Source organism: Gossypium hirsutum, chromosome A11 (assembly GCF_007990345.1).
Source record: "Gossypium hirsutum isolate 1008001.06 chromosome A11, Gossypium_hirsutum_v2.1, whole genome shotgun sequence".
In the NCBI taxonomy this organism is placed as follows: Eukaryota; Viridiplantae; Streptophyta; class Magnoliopsida; order Malvales; family Malvaceae; genus Gossypium; species Gossypium hirsutum.
Genome location: NC_053434.1, coordinates 44,171,478 through 44,172,339, shown reverse-complemented (window position 1 = coordinate 44,172,339; position 862 = coordinate 44,171,478). Strand labels below are relative to the sequence as shown.

General features: G+C 38.4%; 1 non-coding gene across 1 annotated transcript; it reads left to right on the top strand.

The window, feature by feature from the left end:
- Window positions 1-360: 360 nt before the first annotated feature.
- LOC121210573 (small nucleolar RNA R71) lies at window positions 361-467 on the top strand. Its single transcript, XR_005905688.1, has one exon. It is a non-coding gene; the product is annotated as a small nucleolar RNA R71 (small nucleolar RNA).
- Window positions 468-862: the final 395 nt, after the last annotated feature.

Sequence of the window (862 nt, the reverse complement as noted above, 5' to 3'; positions counted from 1 at the left end):
TCTTCTTCAGTTGTAGGATTGAAGGATTGGTATTCTGTATGCACACCTTCTTCGCTTCAGTTACACCTCATTATTGGATGTACCTGCGTAGAACCAAGAAAACTATCAATCTTTTTATTGAGAAGTTCTACCTGATTAGAGAGCATGGTGACTGAATCAATGTTATAAACGCCGGCTGTTTTCGTTGGCTTTATCCTCATAACTTGGCACTGATAGTTGTTCAGTGACATCTCCTCTATGAATTCATAGGCATCTTCCGGTGTTTTATTGTTGATGGTTCTGCCAGCAGTTGCGTCAATCATTTGCCTTGTCGAGGGATTCACACCATTGTAGAACGTTTGAACTTACAGCCAAAGCGGTAACCCATAGTGAGGGCACCCTCTCAGTAAGTCCTTCTATCTCTCCCATGCATCGTAAAGTATTTCTAAATCCATCTGTACAAAAGAAGAGATCTCATTACGTAATTTAGCCGTTTTAGCTGGAGGAAAATATTTTAGTAAAAATTTCTCGGTCATTTGTTCCCAAGTATTGATAGACCCTCATGGTAACGAGTTCAACCACTGCTTGTCTTTGTTTCTCAGTGAAAAGGGAAATAACAGAAGATGAATGGCATTATCAGAAATGCCATTGATTTTGAATGTATCGTAAAATACAAGAAAATTTACCAAGTGCGTGTTGGGATCCTCATCCTACAAACCATCAAACTGAACAAACTGCTGTATCATCTGAATTGTGTTAGGTTTTAGTTCGAAATTATTCATAGCAATAGCAGGTCTCACTATACTAGACTTAGTTCCTATTAAAGAAGGTTTAGCATAGTCATACATAGTACGTGGAGCAGGATTTTGATTAACTGCAATTG